This window comes from Anas acuta, chromosome 9, assembly GCF_963932015.1.
Source record: "Anas acuta chromosome 9, bAnaAcu1.1, whole genome shotgun sequence".
NCBI classification, from domain to species: domain Eukaryota; kingdom Metazoa; phylum Chordata; class Aves; order Anseriformes; family Anatidae; genus Anas; species Anas acuta.
In genome coordinates, this window is record NC_088987.1 from 945712 (window position 1) to 965004 (window position 19293).

At 43.5% G+C, this 19293-nt stretch overlaps 1 long non-coding RNA gene across 6 annotated transcripts in view; it reads left to right on the top strand.

Moving 5' to 3' along the window:
* Nucleotides 1-586: 586 nt before the first annotated feature.
* Nucleotides 587-19293, top strand: part of LOC137861451 (uncharacterized) — a 34799-nt gene continuing 16092 nt past the window's right edge. For 3 of the 6 annotated variants that reach the window (XR_011099613.1, XR_011099608.1, XR_011099612.1), the window contains exons 1-3: nt 587-718; nt 3560-3697; nt 18867-18972. This is a non-coding gene — a long non-coding RNA (uncharacterized lncRNA). Of the gene's footprint in view, nt 719-1418; nt 2012-3559; nt 3698-10097; nt 10146-18866; nt 18973-19293 lie in introns of those variants that run through there. The other 3 variants (XR_011099610.1, XR_011099611.1, XR_011099609.1) reach the window with 3 other exon arrangements.

Consider the following 19293-nt stretch of genomic DNA (forward strand, 5'->3'; position numbering starts at 1 on the left):
CATGAGCAGCACTGTGGGTGTCAGAATATCCCCCTTGGGAACTGCGTGTTCTTACTAACGCTATTTTGTTTAAGCAATAACTTCCAGGCATATTGGAAATATGAGGTAGCAACTGTGTATTGCATGCTGCGTATATACAGAGGACATGCACCAAGATGTTTATTCAGAGCACTGCAGGACCCTTTTCCTGCTGAGGTTTTCATTGTGCCTGGAAGCAGTGTTATATTCAGAGCTGATTCTTTCCTGAAAACAAAGGCTTTTGAAAGAGTTTATGATAATAAACTCTCATATGGCAATGCTGCAGAATTTCCACAGTGGGGAGCTTTAAGAAAAATGCAAGATTGTGTGTATATTAGAAAGGAAATAATGCTTTTAGTTAATTAATCCCCTGTCTTGGCTGCATTACTATTTAATGGTTATAGGTTTGCATATTTTGTGAATAAACCTGTTGTCCAGATGGTGTTTAAATGGTCCTTTGAAACTGATTTTCTTGAGAACAGCTAAAGCATTCACCAAAGGAGAATCTATTCTAAAGTCATATAATGTGCTGCAAGGCAGTGACACGTCCTCCTAGCCTGGGGTCTGGATCGGTATCTGAAAGTGAACTGGGAAGAAGGGAGAATGATTCACAGCCTAACCCCGGGGCTGGAGACTGAGGACTGCTTGCAAACATGGCATTTATTTCTAAGGCTTGCCCTTACTCCCAACATAACAAAGTGTAAGTCATATCTCTTCTTGAACTACTTAGTGCTGTGCACACACTGACTGTTATCAGCAATCAAAGTGACAGATCATTTACATACATGTTAATTTGGATACCTTTGGGGAACGTTTTGACATTTTCTTAATGTGCAGATAGAGTAGTCTTTCTTTATGTCACTTTTAAAGATAAAGGAAAGCAGTTTTCATTTCTGAATTGAATGCAACATGTATCTTTTGTTCTTTAAAAATGACCTTAAACCTGAGATCTAGCAACCTAGATCCAAGTACGAGTGATGCCCGTAGCCTTGTTCATAGCATGATTATGCTATGAGTAACCCAACTGTAACTAATGGCAGAAAGTCCCCAGGGCGTAAATTCCCATCCGACATGGAGGGATTGTGGTCTAACCCTCAGTGATGAAATGATCTTGTCAGAGTTCACAACCTTTCAAACAATATGGAGCCTAGCAGCAAATCTGTTCCATACAGGTATCGTGTTTGCAATTTTATTTTTTCAGCATGCATACTTTGAATGGAAACAACACCATGCTCAAATAGCCCATGTTCAGTAAGGTGTCACTGATCCACTCAGCATTAAATAAAATTAGTGAATATGATTATAAAAGTTATTCATCTATGGTATACAAGCTAAGAAGTTCAGGAAACTAAAATCACTAAAACTTGGTTCCTTTCCTAAGATGTCTGAAAAATTTAGATGAAAGGGGCTACTTTAAGGCTGAGAGTTTTTTTTTTTCTACAGCTGAGTCTCTTAATATTAATTCTTTGAAAGTGCATAAGTACATGTGGGCAACATACCAAGAGTTTAGTCTGGGTGGAGGTAAAAATGACAATCCACAGATTTCTGCAGTTTCTCTTGCCAGCATAAAAGTCTGCCTCATCAGTGCTTTGTTTCCCTTCTTTTTGTCTTTAGCTGATAGCTGTCTCCTGTGTGCTTTGTCTATTAACTCAATGCAAGCAATGTTTACTGAAATGTCACGCCTAATTGTGAGTGATAATGCTGTAAGCATGAGAAATGAAGAGTACAAAGGAGTTTTCTTTAACCTAGTTCAGCTGCTCAGAACAGTTTAAGATGCAACCTACATTTTGTGGGTTTGTACTAAGATTAAAGGGCATTTTTTCCTGTAGATAAATGCATTTTTATTCTGTTTTACTCTGCAGAGTAATCACAGGCTGTGACATATTTGCTCATGTCTGAAAGCATTTTAGAAGATACTTATATTAGTCTGGGAACAAGCTTTTTGATATTGAAATGCAAAGAGTATTTTTCACAAGAAGGAATGCATGAGAAGGTGGGAATCTGGAGCCTGTGTTTAGAAATACCGTGCATGTCATTTCTGTTAAGATCGCTTGTTTTAAGCAACTGGTGAAGTTCTGGTTCTAAGCTCAGTGGGAACATTTTGAAAAGAAAAAAAAAAAAAAAAAAACAGATCCAAACCAAGAATTTCACCATAGTCTGTTGTTCAAAGAAAAGGCTCACCTTGGAAATGACTTTTCGGCTATAGATCATAACAGCCTTGATCCAATCTCTCCCAACTTTCTCTGACAAAATAGGCCCCAAAAGGCTGGAATAATCCCAAATGCCTGCCCAGCCAAAACAGCTGAGTATTCACTGTTCCAGTCACTAGAATTCGCTGCTGGTTGTACTGCTGGAAGTATGACTTTCCCTTGGAGTGGCAGCAGAGACTGAAGGCTGAGGTGTCAGTGACTCAGAGCCTTAAGCAGGTGTTCAGGGACCGATGTAGCAGAGGCTGGATGGACGGAGCCCTGCTCTCCGGGGCACCACTGCACCTGCATGCACTGCAGCAGCACTGGTTAGAGCTAGAAAGGCCCCAGTGGGCCCTTCAGGCATTTTCCAAGAGATGCTGAGCCTACAAAAAGTGTGTTGAACACATATTTCTCCCCATCCAAGGCAGGTACTTTGTGCCCGCTGCAGGAAGGAGAGGGTCCTCCTACAAGGCATCATGGAGAGACACAGAGCCTGTAACTGGGAGAAATGCCTTAACGAAAGGGAATGTTAAACACGAGTTAATTCCAGAACACAGCGGGGCTGGGTTTGATTGCTGGGCGCCAGCACTGGAGAGGGAAGTTCCTCTGAAGCTGGATGCAGAGCGAGGAGCACTGCGAGCTGGCAGCTGGAGCCCCAGGCACAATGACAGCATGTTTTGGAAAGTTCTGGATGAAGTCTATTGTTTCTTTATTATTCTGTGGTCATGTGTATGCCGATGTTGGAAATGCAGTTTTGCTTCATCTACCACACTCTTCTGTTTACAGATATTTTTTAAATCAGAATTACAGAGTAGCTTTGCCAGTACTTATTAGACAGAAAAACAGTCGGGACAAAGGCCTGTGAAAGTAAAGACATTTACAGACCCTTAATTAGGATATTGAGGGTATTTTATTTAGAGGGTTTGTTTAATGCTTAAGAAGAAAAATACAGCATTGGAAGCATAAAGGTTCTTCAAACGCAAATAAAGACTTTTTGGGGCATTCCAGTTTTGCTTCCCTCTCCTGCTGGGCAGGAGCAGCGTGTGCCTTGCTGAGTGTGGATGACAAACCCCTCAGCACAACCCTGCCTTAGCTGGCACTCCCCTTCCCTAGCTAAGGGAGGTTAAACTGCTGCAGCTGGCTGGGTCGCTTTCATTGGCTTGAGAACTGGTCGATTGTTTTTATTAGGCCCCGATAATTTCTGTAAAAGCAGCTTAATGTGGTTAGTGCTTGTTTTGCTAATAGATCAGCTGAAAGGCTTGTTGTGTTCCCATTGATTGCTAGCGTTTTTAATTTGTTCAGAGGCTTAATTTGTAACCTCTTGGTTATGTTAATCTGTGCTTATATTACAGCCCAAACACTGCCAACCAATTTCTGCTGAAGCCTCGTTACTACCCGGGGATGTGTTTGTTCTCACTGCTTTACATCCAGATACCCTGGGCTGAGCTCTGTGCTGCATCTGGAGAGGAGTCTTTGTGAGTCACTTCCTGGTATCTTTTGGTCTTGGCCTTTCTAGTGCCCTTCTCTCCTGGAGCATGGCTTATCGAGCAGCTGCAGGCGGGGCTGTGCCTGTGCTGGGCACCGTGGGTGGGGGTGTTCCCTGCCCCTCCAGCACCCATGGGTGCAGCCGCCCCTGTGCCCAGCAGCTCTGGCTCCAGGGTTGATGCTGAGCTCGTGGGACAGCCTCTGCTTTGCCAAGGGGTTCCTGTAGGGCTCCCTACTGAGAGCCCTGTAAATATGGGTTCAATGGAGATATGGTCCAGAGGTAAAGGGGAAGCTGCTGGGAATAGGAGAGCACAGATGTAAGGAGGTGAAGCTGCAGTGTTGGTGGCCCTTGCCTTCCCTGGGTTACAATTCACATCCAACGGGCCTTCACGAGAGCACCTGAGCCTTCTGCCTGGTTAGCTTTGCACCTGCCTCGTGTGTTGTACGTCTTAATGAGCTAACAGCGTTATGAAAAATGCAGTTAAATGTATATGCACAGCACAGCCTGCCAGTCCCAGAGCCTACTGCTGTTCTTGCGAGGAATTTTCTGTGTGTGTATTCCTGAGGTCGTGTTTGAAGGGTCTTATAACTGCCCGTGGTAAAAGCGTGCCCTTGACTGTGTGAACATTGCAGTAGGAAAAAACTGCAAGAAGGAATTCCTGCAAGAACATTTCTCGATATCTCATTGACAGTAAAAATGGGTGAAATGTGTTAGCTTAAAGCAAAGCTCAAAGCCAGTAAAATTGAAATGTGTGTCTTTGATAGGTAGCTTTAAGCCAATGTGTGTCTTTGATAGAAGCTTTAAGCCAAGCTGTTACAATTCACAGGAAGCTTTGAAAGATTTAGAAGAGAAAGATCACCTGGTCTTGCTACAGACCCACTTCTGTGGTGATTACAGGTCTGCTTTTAAATTAATTGCTTCGGTTTGGTCTAAGGTCTGGGCAGCTCCCTCTTCTTGCTGTCTGAAGTAGCGCACTTCAGTAGTGTTACACCCGCTTCCAGCACTGCCTGCAAAGCATTGCTGAAGCTGTTTGTACGTCCAGCTGTCGCCTCTACCTTTCGTTTGGCTGCAGAGCCCAGCTAGCAGGCAGGCCACCTGCTGAAATGCCAGCTGGCAGCTTCGGACTGCTACAGGCTTCAAGCCCTGTCATATTTCTGGTCTGCTTGGATTTCTTGCAGCCAGAGTGCCAAGATATGATTTACAGGGATGAAATCCTGGCCACATTGAAGTCTGTGGAAGTTTTACCTCCAGTGTCTTTTCTACCTTGATAGCAGAAGTCTCACTGACTTAACAGGTATAAAAAAATATTTCTGAATCTCTGCATATGTTTTTCCAAGTGAATGTAGTTTAGCGGAGTCTTTAGAATTTCCTCTCTAATTGTTACAAAATTAACAAAATTTTCATGGTTGGATTTTTATGTGTAATATTACTGTTAGTGAAATGTTTAGGAGATGTGCCTTTGATTTGTAAGAGTAAATGCAGCTGGGATGCTGATGAGTCTGCTCGCTACAGCTGCTCCTCATGTGAAATCTCGCCCACCTGATGAATCACGTCCCATATTGCTGCTAGTTAGAAAACTGGAACAGCTCTTCGTGTGGATGTGATCTTTTCTGAGTTGAATAGACAGCAGAGAATGGCAAGCTGATAAGTTATAATGAGACTGGAAATAGGAATGGGTGTTTTGACCTGATTTTTTTTTTTTTTTCCCCGGATGGGTAATTCAGCAGAACTGGAACATGCAGCTTGAATTTCCTAGCAGACAATGGGGAAGTTTGTGGGGCTCACCAGCCCTGCCTCCCCCCAGCACAGGCTGGGGACCCACCAGGGGCAGCTTCCAGGAGTGCTCACCTCCCTGCCCGGCACAGCACGAAACCAGAGCAAATATCCCCGAAATTACAGCCCTGACCGTGCTGAATGCTTGAAGCATTCCCTCACAGGGAGGGTTTGAAAGACAGTCCATGTATTTACCTTGTCCCCTCCTTGTGCTGCAGAGCGTTTGGTGGTGGTGAACATAGAGGAGAAAGGCGCAGAAGTGCGTGCGAGCTGTTAGAAATGTCTGTGGACTGAAAACCATTACTTATCTCCTCACAGCATCTCCCTCCTCCTCGTTTTCTGTGCCTTGCAGAGTTTATTTTTGTCGTCTTTGTGGAAAGCAGAGATCAGTAGCAATGTCTCTGTAAAACCCAAGTATGAAAGCAGTTTGGAAAACATTTATTACTTAAGTTACAACATATTCCTACAAGCATTATTTTTTTTTAATTGTTCAGTGTGCCTTTGAGCATCAGCGAACAGCAGCCCCTCAGTTGGCCGGCTGCTGCCCCTTTCCTTCCTTCCTCCATGTGCGTTGCCTACAGACCCATGCAGCCAGTGTTTGTTGGGACATCCCTCTGTGTGAGCAGCTCTTTGCAGTGGTCTTTGTAACAGCACAAAGCTAACAAGTGAATGCAGTGTGCTGCCTGACAGAGGTGGTTGCGACCTGAAAGAAGCAACTGGCCTGCAGGGTGTTTTTCCTTTCTTTACTTTTCACTGATAAGTCGCTACAACAAAACCAGCCCACCCTGGGACAAGGTAGGAGTTTGCTGCTTCATTCAGCTGTGTCCAACCTGGCAGAAGTCTCGTCTGACTGACTGGGACGCAGGAAGAAAGGAAGACGTGTGTCTGTCCGCTGCTATGCCCCAGAACGCGGCTAAGCTCTTTGATCAGCACCTGGCTGAAGCCTGAGCTTCTTCTCTTTTTCTGTTGTTCTACTTTTTTCTTCTATTTTTAATCAGCAGGCTCTCCAGGCTTCCTTCTCCAGGAAGCACAAGAACCATCGCTTCCCTTTTTGCAGTCTGCCATACTGCTTCAAGAGAAATGCAGGTTCTTAGGGTCTGCCAGGAGGAGCTCTCTGGTTTTATGACACTTGGTGCATGGGGCTGTGCCTTACGATTCTGTCAAGGCGTGCCCAATCCCTGCTTTGGTTGGTCTGTGAGACGTGTCCTTAAGCTTTGTCCATCTCAGCGTTGAGCTGAGACCCCTCAGGGGAGTTAACACCCTTGGTGCCTTCTGAGTGCTTCAGTGCTGCCCCAGACAAGCAATTACGCCACTAATTCTGAGCTTATTTAAAACAGAACACTAATTTTATCTTCTGTGGCAAGAATAAGTCTCAACTAGAGTGAGTCCTACAAACTCTATAGAATGCTGTGATCAACATGTTTGCCACAAAGCAGGTCTAAGCGTGGGGCCTGCAGCCACCCCACAAGCAGCCTGAGAGCCCCAGCGCCCTTCCAGCCCCGCCAGGTGCCCTGCAGCCTCCTGCTGCCCCCCAGGGCCACACAGCAGCTTTCTGCCCCCTCTGATATGGGCAGTGTCCTTTGTTTTTTTTCTGCAATAAATTGATGGAAGCATACTGAAACCCGTCATACATGGCTTTTCTGTGACGATGAGCATTGCATACTGGTTATGGCAACGTGTTTGTATTTAGTGTATAAACTTACAGGCTTGCAGGAAAAGCCTTCCTTTTCTTAAAGCCATAGAATCTATCTATCTTTCTAATGGCTTTAATTGCTACTTGATTTTATTTTATTTTTTTCAGTTTCTTGTGGTAAACCAAAAGTTCTTTAACTATAATATCTGCAAAGCAGATGCCAACCTTCCTGTATCCAAATTCTGTCCGTGGAGAGGTTCTGCAGTGTTCCAGCATTTTACAAGAGCTCCTATATGTTATTTTAGAGTCGTACTCATACATGGCTGATTGAATCTTGTCTCATTGCATTGGATGTGTTTGAAGCCAAACAAAGGCAGCAGGGTACCTGTGCTGCCCGCCAGCTGCACTGCGCCGCGTGGCGGGGGTCAGGATGGGGGCTGGCCACCCGGGCACAGCTGCTGGCTGCCACCCCACGTGCAAGAGCAAGAAGCACTCAGGAGGCAGTCCCAAGACAACAATATGTCTTCTCATCTCATTTGTGACCCCCTGGTCATAAAGTTTTGTGTTAGTGGTGGACCGAGAGCGCAGCCACATGGAACCAAGGAGTTCGTACAACTTTTTGTTGCAGACTGGTGACCATAGCTCCATTGACCAAGAGGAGCCAACTGGCTATAGTTTGGGAATTGCAGTTGTAAAAAATGATTTAATCTGTGCAATCATAGGTTACTATTTCCTAAGCATAACTTATGGTTGAGAAGGATAACAAGATACCAGAAACGTTTTTGTTGTAATACACATCCTTCAGGACCATGCATTCTTAGCTTAAATGACGACTTCTGCCAGTGAGTTTCTGAATTACATGCTGATGTAAAAGCATTACCTGTAAGAAATTCTGGGTAGGCTACATTTTTATTTTCTGAAGAACTGCCTCCATGATTTCAAGTCTGCTTCACTTCACAGCATTTTTTTAAGGCAGTTCATTCTATGAGCTGCATTACATATTGCTGTCTTTCATGCCTCTCTCTTCTGTGCTTATGAACATCAAATCCAGTTAACACTCTTAGTATTTTCCCATGTGTTATTACTGACAATACTTAATACATACAGCAGGATAGGTCTTATTTTAAGGAATAAATATATTGAATGTAGACTGCAAATTTTCTTGCTAAAATAAATGTTGCTCTTGTTAAAGTAAACTTATATTGCCATGCACAGAAATAATTCTTTTGAACGGTTACCGTATTTGATCAATTATCACCCAGATGCTTTGCATTTAGAGTGATGATTTGCCTCATTCAAGGAACTCTAAAGGTAATTGAAGTGAATTTTTCAAATGGTGGATCAAGGACAGAAGCTGGTGATTTGCTGCCTACCTTTTGGAGAGTAGCCAAGCATAATATTTAAAACATCTTTTTCTCCAGAGGACCATCCAATTACTACATCAGTTACTACATGAGTAAGATCAAGTAGCATTTTTCCAAATTAACAGTAGATACCGTGAACTAAATAAAATCAACAATGAATTTAAACTAAATGCAAGGTGAGACAACAAAAATGGAGAATGAGCAAAGACGCGAGCACTCCATCTGGCTGTTCGCAATCCAGAAGGGAATGCAGCTCTGTCAGAAGAGGGTCAGCGTAAAACAGCTTGACTCTCAGCAATCAAACCAAGCGCAGCGCAGTGCAATTGTTGTTGATCAAATACACATTTTCTAGTGAAACCATCTGCAATGTGATTTGTGTCTTTCCTGACCAGAATATATTTATGAGAATGCACTAGTGTGATGCAGTAAATGAGTTTCTGTGCTATTGTTGACAACTTAAGTGATTCTTTTCATAAAATCAGAAAATAATCATAGTGCTGGCCATGTGGAAAATGGGAATATTCAGAAAAAGTTGAACTGTCTTTGAGATGTCTGGTTAAAAGGGATGGGAGCTATGCGACAGGATTACAAAAGCTGTGGCGTGGCAGTTGTGAAGGTCGGGTGAGGAAAGTGGCTGCGTTCAGAGCAGGGCCGGGCCGGCCCTTCCAGACAACATCTTGCAGACCTGTGAGAAGTGCTGGCTGCTCCAGTGCTGCCTTCTGTGCTTGCAGATTCAAGCGAACGTCGGAGGACATCTTTGTAGTTCTGAATTGAACAGCTGCAGGGTTATTAGAAGATTCATAAAACCTACAAAAGACCTCATGAATTTCTAAAGACTCAGAAATGTAGAGTGTGCAGAATAACATCTGCTCATGTTTCCTAAGGTCTATTGTTGCATCTGCCCTGACAAAGAATCCCAAAGAATGCACGTTGTTTGTATGTTTTCTAAACACTTCATGAGACATCGTTTCTAACAGCTCATTTGAATATCCAGGAATATCCTTTCACACAAATTCCCTCTGCAATCAAACAGGAATTAAGAGGAAAATATGTTCTTGTTTTAATATTTGAAAAAGAAATCTGCTGAAAATCAGGCAATTACAGTTGCCGGAGGCATTGATGAGAGTGATTGGAAGCCAAAAGATTACTCCCTGTCGGTGATTTTCCTTTGCTTTTTCTACATTTGCTCCCAGTGGTGACTGGGAGAGGGAGCACACACTGTAAAAGCCTTACAGGGCTTCAACAGTACTAAAATATTTGACTTATGCTAACGGGAGCATTTGTTATGAGACTGCAGGAAAATGCATCACCTTCTTCAAAGTACCCCAGACAGTCACAGAGACAATAATGGTAAATTATTTGATATTGATATTGATTTAGCTTCTGAACAAGCGTCAGTTTGTTATCCCTCTCCAGTTGTTATCGGGGTTGGGGGAGTCATTGTATAAGATGGAAGATTTTCTTTGGAGGAAATTGAAAATGTCAGTACTGTAAGAGAATCTTTAGAAAATCACTGAGCTATATGGGAACTCTAGTTAACATGTAAGTACCATCACAGAACAACAAAAAAAAAAATCATGGCATAGCACATCTGTTTAAAAAGAGTGCTGAATGGAAACTTCCCTCTTGAACAGCTTCACAACCTGGAGGATGTTCTCAGCTGCCTGCAGCTCGTCAGGCGGGTAAGTGCTCTGCCAGCAGCTCCCCTCTGCCCACCTGCCTTTCATTCTCCTGCTGATGTACATGAAAGTGTGGTGCTGTCACAGGGCATTGTTGTGTTTTCTCTATCTTGTTCTGCTCCCATCTCGTGTGTGTTGCTGTCGAATTGCTGCAGGGAAGCAGTAGCAGCACCTGCAGTGAGACTCAGGACCTCAGCAGGCTTTTCTTGCAATTGGTTTTCTGTCTCCACACCATCACCAAGGCTAACGAGCAAACAAAGGCTTCATTTAAGATTATACTCACATGACCATAAGACATTCAAAAGAGACAATGTTTAAAAAATAGAAAATGCTTGAAGTTTTCTCACTTGGTAATTCTGGTTTCCCTTACTATTCCCTAGAGTAGCTGAGGTGTGCTGGCCAAGAGATTAGGAGTTCCCTCTTTTCTAATAGTTTTTTGGCCTTTTCTCCTATGTGTCCTTCTCTTCTTCAGACTCAGGACAGTGCTTTTTAGAATAAATTAAACTTTTCTGATGTAAGTCATGTTCCTCACTAAGGCAGCAGTGCTGGAAATGGGTGCTTGTATTGGCTGCACTGTTTCAAAGACACTCCTGCAAAAAAATGGCTTCATAGATGAGAGCAGTGGGTGCTCCCCTGCATCTGCACCTCAAACCTACCGGAGGGCTATATGACAAATATGATGTGCTGCCTGTCCACTTACACTGTTTGCCACAGAAGGGAAATAGGGATGTATCTCTTCATGTTAAGCCAGGGTCTCGTTCTCCTCGGAACTGTAGTGTTGGGTGTTGGGGTGTGAGAAGGGCAGCTCGTACTTAGCAGCTGCTTTAGTCAGAGTGCACTGCTCTGGTGTGTAGTAATGCTGCTGCTCAGCTGGAGCTCTCTGACTTCCCAGTGCTGCCAGGATGTTGTGAAAGCCACCAGGAATTTCCTTCAGGGCTGGTGCTGCAGAGGGGCAGCTGCAGGGCAGGGTGCGGCTGTCCCTGCAGTGCTGCGCCTGCAGCAAGTAGGGTACAGCCCCAAACCTTGTGAAAATAGAGTGATAAGGACCATATCATCCAGATTAATAATATTATTTTAATATTCTTTTTGAATGTGCATAAATGTTATTTCAGTATCGTCTGTAAATTGTGCAACAGGCTTTTTTTGTCACTTTGAATAATTGGTAATTGAAAAATCTTCCCCATCTGTTTATAATAAAACGCATCTGTTCAACATCTGCTGGGGAAAAAAAAGTCTTTGGAGGAGAATCTGTGGATTAGGGAAAATGGTCACTGTTCAGAAGCCAGCAATCATCTGGTGAACCTGCACAATGTGCTTTTCCAGGTTCTAGAAGAGCACACTTCCATACAGAGGTGGTCAGCTGGGGGAGCGGGAAGGAGCTGAGCTGCTCACCTCAGCCTTGGTGCAAAAAATCCTCCTCTCCAGCCATGGTCTAACTCCTAAATTTGACTTATTATTATAGAAACATTAATAAGAATCACATATTCATTCTAGAGTCACACCACTTAAAATATTGGCCTGTACTTTCAAAACCAACTATTTGCTGTTATGTGTTAGGTCAAACCCTCTTAACATCCATGCTTTGGGCCTTAGCTGAAGCCTTTAAGAACGGCAGTCCCTTTGCAAAGGAGGCATCTACACCCTTATTCTTTTTTTTTTTTTTTTCTCTTTCTGCTCAAAGAGGCTTCACGTACCTCAGAATTTTGTTATTGTAAATAGCACCTCACTGTAATCTACCATCTGCTGTGTTCTCTTTGACTCTTTCACCACTTTTAGAAGTAATAAGAGAATTATTCAAGTTCCTTGATTCTAAATGAAAGCTTTTTTACCACTGAGGTAATTCCAGCCCGTAAGAGTGAGTCAGAGAGAGCGCATCTCTGTTAAAATGTCGGTGTTTTTACCATGTTTCAGCTGTGATATTCTGCAGTAAATAGCTATGACGTATACATGAAACACAGTTTCCAAGAAAGACGAGAGATCTGGACTAAATTCCTGGTATTTGTAAAGAAAAGTGGAGAAAAAAAAAATCTTGCTATTTTTATTTTATTTTATTTTCCTCAGACTCTTTTAACAGGAAGTATAAATCACAATTTGGTCTGTTGTTTGATAGTCACCTGTATATACCTGTCAAATAGTCTGCATGTGCTGTCTGCCAAGGAAGCACAGAAAAGCAGAAGGCTGAACTCTCCCCCAGTACTTGCGTTCCTGCAGATCAGCTCTAAGACAAAGAGATAATCTCCTCTTTATTTCCTGATGTCATTACACACAAATTAACACATGAGCTTTTCTGAGCAGAGCGGGCTTTGTTAACAGGTAGCAGGAACACAATGGTAAACAGCCTGGAGTAAGCGACTCCAATGCAATAATCTTTTGTTTTGGTTTCAGAGCAGTAGCTCTCTGAAATGCTTCCTTTCAATGACATTAAAGCATGGAAACTCAACTTCTGTTGCTTGCAAATCTGATGCTATTCTTAAACGGGTGCTGCATAAAGCAATGGGAGCTCTTATGAGGCAGCAGAGCTTGGCAATGTTTAAACACAAGCTTACAAACATCTTAGGAAATGATAGGGAATTTGAATACAGTTAAATTCCACCACCTTCTTTTTTAATCTAGCTGTAAGCATGCTATAAAGTCAATTTGCATTTGATTTAGTGCTGTATGGAATCTTCTGTTCCATTTTTCTTTGGTTCACATACATGGAGGACTTGAGGGACTAAATAAGTCATTATATATTCTGTGGCATGATATTCCTCTGATAACTTTTCAAAGACAAATTGGGAAGCTTGCATATTAAACACCAGCAGTCCATGATAATGATAGGTCAGCTTCAAGGATAAAAACAGATGTGTATTTGGAAGTTAGGATCTTATGTTTGTATAAAATTTCAGTTTGATCTAGAAAGATCTCTTCTATATAAATTCATCTGATAAAGTCATTTTTCCAGGTGAGGAAAAAAAAAAAAAAAGAAGGCTTAGACACTTCTAGTATTCTTGAGCAGTGTAGCAGTGTGCTGGTAGGATAAGTCATAATGAGATTCAAAGAGGAATTTGGGCCACATTCAGTGTGAAAAGGGTTTTTCAGGATTTGTCAAGAATTGTCTTACAAGCCCCAGCTATTCCTGGCCAGTGCACATATCTGCACAAAACCCCCATGAACTCAAATCTCGTTCTGAACTTGAAATGCAAACAATTTTTCAAACACAAGTCAATGCTGGTCTAATGCTGGATGATAAATTCACATGTGTCTTGTGATGTTTTACTTTTTAAATGCAAAACTAAGTGAGGCAATGCTGACCATTTTCAGCAGCAGCCCTTAAGCACCCATCCAAGCACCAAGCTCAGCAGAGCCTGGCAGGGGGGCGCAGAGCTGTGGGGGCGCAGGGTGTGTAGGTGCTGAGCGAGGCAGCCACTGGGGGCATAAACCTGATCAATTATTCTGTAGTAATAGATGTGTTGTAATTAGATGTTGTCTTATATCATAGTCCTGCATGTTGTTTCCATGAAGACAGAATTTTGTCTATAAAGGAACATCTTCACACCAGCGAACACAAAGATCACTGCTGTGTTCTGTGTGGCTCAGCCCGTGAGGAAAAGCTTGCACACTTCAGCATCACAGATATCGCTCTGATGATGGTACTGACCGAGTGTCATGTAGGGGGGACAGTAGTGGAAATAAAAAGCTGTTCTCAGCAGCTGTCCTTTCCTCTGAGGTAACGTGAGAGGTGTGCTGCTCTGTGCCCTCAGAGGTTACTAAATCCTGTGTGCATTTGTTTCTCTTCCTCCCTCTGATATATTCACAAATGCTTTTGTCAAAACTAAAACCAAAACATTAAGATGACACATATCTGCAGGGAACCTCTTCTCCTCGCTCACCTTCCCTTTTCAGCCAGTCTGTAGAAAACACCTTCAGCTCTAAGAGTCAGGCGTCTGCTGCTCGCTGAGCTGACGGCAGGGTGGCGTCTTTAATCTCTTGATCAGCGTCACAACCAAAGGAACAGAAGGGTTAGCAGAGGGAGGGATTTGGTAGCATGGAATATGTTTGAATGTGTCCCTGGGGATCCGAGGAGGCCTGGCAGGTGATGCTGTTGCATAAGGGGAGGCCATCGGGCAGGAACCAGCTCCACATCTGGCTCATTTGTGCAGGCAGGCAACAGCAGCAGCAACCCGTGGAGTGCAGGAATGTGCCTTGACTAGGGCTTGGGGATGCTGTTCCAGGTTTTCATCTGGTTGTATGTATACTGAACTGCCCAAGTAATCCTGAAAAATAGTTCCCAAGCAATTAGAAAGAACCACCTAATCTGCCCTTTCAAAGCTTGGTTGTATGTTTGTATGTTTTGTGTCAATTTATCCTGTCACTCAGTGAAATCATAATTAGGTTTCACTGCAACATAAATGTTAGTGAAATGTGCTGTCCAAGTCAATCAGTGTTACAAAGAAATTAATCAGATCCAGTTCCTCCTTCTAATGAACTTCCTCATTAGCTGCTGGCTCTTCTCTGCAGCCTGTACTCGTTGTGTGCGGTGTAGCTTCAGCAAGTTTCGTTACCTCTTTCTCTGACGGCTTTGTCATCGCATCCCAATGGGGACAAAGCAAGGAGCATGCCATTTCGTGGAGAGACGTGTCAGTGAGCAGGGACCAGAGCATGGGCTTTGAAATGTGGTAGATCTGCTTTCGCACCTTTAGAGTACAAATTGCACAAAACGAGACTGAGAACAGTAGTGCAGGATTTACCTCTCCCAACCCTATCCCCTACTTGACAAAGCCATGACAAAATGTTTAACTGCATGGCAATTGAAGAGCAGCAGAGAGGTTACAGCGTAAACATTTGTGTGTAAGTATCACCAAACAATGTTGGTTACAGATGTTTTCTGTACTGCTTCCTTTTAAGATTGCCCTGATTTGCTGCCCCAGTCATCCCAGTGGCTTGGACTGGTAGAGACAGAGGTGCAAACAGAACTGTATTCTCAAGATGCAACGGTTGCAACACTGCAAACCTCTGGTCTTTGTGATTAATTCAGACACAGAGGCTGTTTGATGTAGTACACACGACTTTTATGCAAGGCTGTAGGAGAAATTAGATTTATATTTGTAGATCAAATTATTGTTTGATCAAATAAGCTTTAAGATGCAAGAAGAAGTTAAGTACTCAGACGTAGCTTTGTTTTTCTGCTCATTCACCAACTTTTCAGTCTTCCCATTGTAGTACCTCCAATACCGTACGTAGTACCTCTGGTTCTGGTATTCATTATACAGTTCTCTCTCCAACAAACCAGGTGAGTGCAAAGACTTCTTTTGCTTAGAAGATGCTTATTTATGTGCTGACTGCATGTTGCAGTGAAGCATGAGTCCTTAGTGCAGCTTCCTCTATGAGTCAGCATTGCTTTTTTCTTCAGCATATGGTTAGTATTCAGTTTCATTCCAAGCACTTTGCTTGTGGATGGTCCTTTTTAGAGGTCTTGTTTCCGAGATGCAAAGATTTTCTGACTAAGTCTTGCCCTCCCATCAGTTATGCCACGATGATGTGAGGGGAAAAAGATAGTTTATTGCCACTCTGATGTCAAAATTCCCATACATGAGGTGGCAACTGGTTGAGATCCTGACCCAATCTAAAGCCTGCTGAAATTAATGAGCATCTTCTGTTGGCTTTTGTTGTCTTTGGATCAGGCCACCAGAGCATGATCCTGTCTGCTGAAGGCAGTGGGAATTGTGTCTTTGATTTCACTGGACCCAGGTGGAGCACAGTGCATTAACCTGTAGTTGGCTGTTTCTCCGTTAAAATTATCGACTTGCAGAGCCTGTGTTGGTTAGGTATGTAATGTTAGAGGCGGAGAAATGAAAAGTCAGATATCAGTTCTGCCAATTCAGTGTGCTTCTCTTACTGCTCTTTTCAGCTTTTCTTTATGGCCAACATGACAGCAATCACTATTCAAGATAGTTTTACAATAGAGCCTTATGTGTCATTCAGCAAACGAGAAACCTGAAGTTCTGTCCAAATGCACTGTAATAAAAAGTCCAGGAGTAGGGCTGTTGGTGCTGCATTTCATCATGATGTTCAGCTTAAATATCCTCCCAGCAGCCCTCTCATATTAAATGATCCATCGCAGCCCTGTATGGGCCCGTTTGTTTATTCATTTTAAACCAGTTCCATCATCTGCAGTCACTGATATTTCACATAGATTGCTGCACAGCTGTGAGGAGACTTTCTGTTACTACGCCCTGGGCCAGACGCTGACCGTGTTTCTCTGCAGTCTGCAAACCCCATCGCTTATTCCCCAGTGCCATTCATGCCCACTGAGGAGTCATTGCAAAATGTTTTACTGGCAGTTTGGGCCTAGGGATTAGTGTTAATTTGATGACAAATACATTTTTTTTTCTTTTCTCCCTTCCCTTTCCCAGTTTGAAGTAATTGTCTCCTCGCCCTTTTTCTGTGTCTGTGGTCATATGGCTATTGCACCTTTTCTGCCACAGGGTCCCATTATACTTCCATGTTCTCACTCATCTTGTTCTTGTCAAATCGCCACCTCCAGCACAGCAGTTGGAGAGGGAGCTCTGTCACTGATTTATCGCACTTCTGGAAATTAGAGAACAATGCCCTGCAAAGTTACAAAGATCCGAGTGGCAGCCTGTGTCTGCATGCTCCACTTTCTCATTGTTCTGCGTTTCTGCGAGGCACAAAGAGCTACATCTGCTTTCCAGCTTTGTTTGTGTGGTCTCAGGATCATTGGTCCCCCGGGAGGCAGCGCGCCGCAGCGTGAGTTCACGTGGTCTTTGCTGGCAGAGGGAGCACACGAGGAACACTTCTGCTGGCCTCATGCTCCCAGGTTTCTCTCGAAAAACAAAGCCACGCGATCCAAACTTCCCATTACTTGGCCCATATTCGTTATGGCAAAGACAGACTATGCATTTTCATAGCAAGAGCAGCACGTTTGCTTTTCTGCATTTAGTCACGTAGTCTAAAGCTAATGTTTTACATTATCTGTTGCCATACCTGTTTAATTATGGGTTTTCAAAGAAATGGTATTAGACCTCACATAACCTAATGACTGCTGTCATGAGCCATTCTGTTGTTAACAGTATTTAAGGGCAGATTAATTCAGGGTAAGTTATCATGGAATCATACAGTCATTAAGGTTGGAAAAGTTGTTCCGTTCTATCCTTTTCCATAAAGACAGATTACCCTTCCCCTGTTTGCATGCTTGCCTGTATCTTGTGACAGCAAGCTCACAAATTTCGGAGCTCAAGCACTGTGTGGGACATGCGGGCAGAAGAGCGCTGTGCGGCTGGGAGCAGCGGGGCTGTGCTGCAAGCATCCCAGAGCCAGAGGGGTGCAGGCACCTCGGGGATCCCATCCCAGGGGCTGGACCTGCCCTGCCCAGCCCTGCAGGACATCTGTGGGCTGCGAGGGCAGGAGCCCCCTCGGCAGGCCCTGATAGCTCTTCCTCTCCTTTCCACAGGGAGCATGAATGAACACTTACTTGCTCGATACAAAGTCCGTGATGCCCATGCACGCTATGGTGTATTTGTTTTAATTAGTTAAGCATGGAATGAAATTTCAGTCTGTGCTGAGTGCCCATCCCTCTCAGAGGAGTGAGGGAAAGCTGACGGACCCAGCCCTGAGCAGTGCCTGGTGTGTCTTCCACCAGGGCCGAATGCTGTGGAAGCATTGCAGGTGCCTGGGGCACTGCCGTGTGCCAGCCCACTGTCGGCTGGCCCCTGTGGCCCTGCTCGGCCCGGCCTCAGCATGCCCTGAGGTTTGCACCTCACCTTGTGAGTCCCTGAGCCGCTCAGCAGCACATTTGCCTAATGGTGCCATTTGTTCCACCCTGAGGCTGCCGTGAGGGGAATTCCCCAGCCTGCCTCAGGATGCCCGGTGCCCAGCTTCACCCAGACGGTCAGGACGATGTGTCATCCTGTCTCCTTTATGCTGACACCAGATTCTTTGGAGCACATCACTTATTACCATGGAGTCATCAGTCAGAGTTCCTAAAACAATAGCTTTGATGGGGCATTTAAAAATACGTGGCTGTTTATAATGAGATCTGATGCCCTGGAGTTATAAAGGGAACTATGGGGGTACATCAGTGGTGCTGCAATATTGCTTTGGCCTCAGAGGATTTATTTCGCAATTTAATCTTAAAATAAGCAAATGGTGTTATATGTTCTTGAATTATTTAATGAAGAGCGTGACAAAGTGGTAATTGTAAAAGCTGTTCCTTCCCCTGGAGCTCATCGCTTTGCAGCAAGCTGACCCCAGCTATCCTGCTGGAGGTAAAATTATCTGTGCTGCAGCTTTTTCCCTCTGTTTCTGTCTATCCACGCACTTTCATTATAGTCCACTTGGACTTGTTTTTTTGAATTATACGTGAGCATGTTTGGCTTGAAATTTATGATGTTTTTCAGGTTTCCTGTTTTCAGATCTTTTCCATACTTTTCTGTTAGGATGTCTCACCTTAATTAGTGACAGTAGCTCTTTGGTTTGGCACGTTATGAATCACTGTTGACTGCACTGATGAAAGGACATCAGCACTGATTGATAAAAAGGGTTTTGCATTTTGTTGTGTGTTATTGTTCTCATAATTGCCTTGGCTAATTGCATTGCAGAGGTTTTATCTTTGTAGGCCTAAATCAGTTCATTAATATTTATTATTTAGACAAATGATCTAGAAAACCACTGGCATTTCATTTTTGTGTAAGGAATAAAAATTGATTCTGCCTCTACTTGTAGCTGGAAAGGTTAACATCATGCCTGGAGTGACTGCCAAACTTCCATGAGGAAAACACCGAAGGAAGAGATACCAGAGGTGACACGTACAGTCAGGACCTGCAGTGAGGTGTGGTGCTCTTTTTGCAGATGGAGGCACACGGGTGTTAGTTTATCCTGGGAGGAATTGTTTTTAAACTCTTCACTTTCCTATCGGAGCATATTTGTCTAGCCCCATAATTAATATACTGTAAGTTTCCTTCTGCCTTGACAGATGAAAAACTTTACATCTTCCCTATTTTATAAGAGTGTATAGGTAAAACCTGGTGAACAAAACCAAAAATAAACTACCTTTTTTTTTTTTTTTTTTTCTTCATTAACTAGAGAAGATGGCAAGTAAAAAACACTTTATTTCCATCCTGTACTTTTTATCCCAGAGGGATTGTCTCAG